Source organism: Eimeria mitis, genomic scaffold (genome assembly GCF_000499745.2).
Source record: "Eimeria mitis Houghton genomic scaffold, Emh_scaff1279, whole genome shotgun sequence".
Taxonomy (NCBI): domain Eukaryota; phylum Apicomplexa; class Conoidasida; order Eucoccidiorida; family Eimeriidae; genus Eimeria; species Eimeria mitis.
Window position 1 is genome coordinate 1,343 of NW_013568566.1, and position 213 is coordinate 1,555.

General features: G+C 54.9%; 1 protein-coding gene across 1 annotated transcript in view; it reads left to right on the top strand.

The window, feature by feature from the left end:
* Nucleotides 1-213, top strand: part of EMH_0033610 (uncharacterized protein) — a gene marked incomplete at both ends in the record, with an annotated part of 2,491 nt that overhangs the window by 1,115 nt on the left and 1,163 nt on the right. The gene's annotated exons all lie outside the window — the stretch shown is intronic.

Below are 213 nucleotides of genomic sequence, written 5' to 3' on the forward strand. Positions count from 1 at the left end.
GGGCTTCAAGCTAGCTAGCTAGCTAGCTAGCTAGCTAGCTGGCTAGCTAGCCTCATGCGCGCACTACAGTACACCTCAGCCAGTAGCCTATCCAGCTTATCTCTGACCGAACTAGCTAGCTAGCCAGGTAGCTAGCTAGCTAGCTAGCTAGCTAGCTAGCTAGCTGTGTTGCTGCGCTTTGTTTGTTTCTGCAGTGGGGACGCTGCCCGCCTC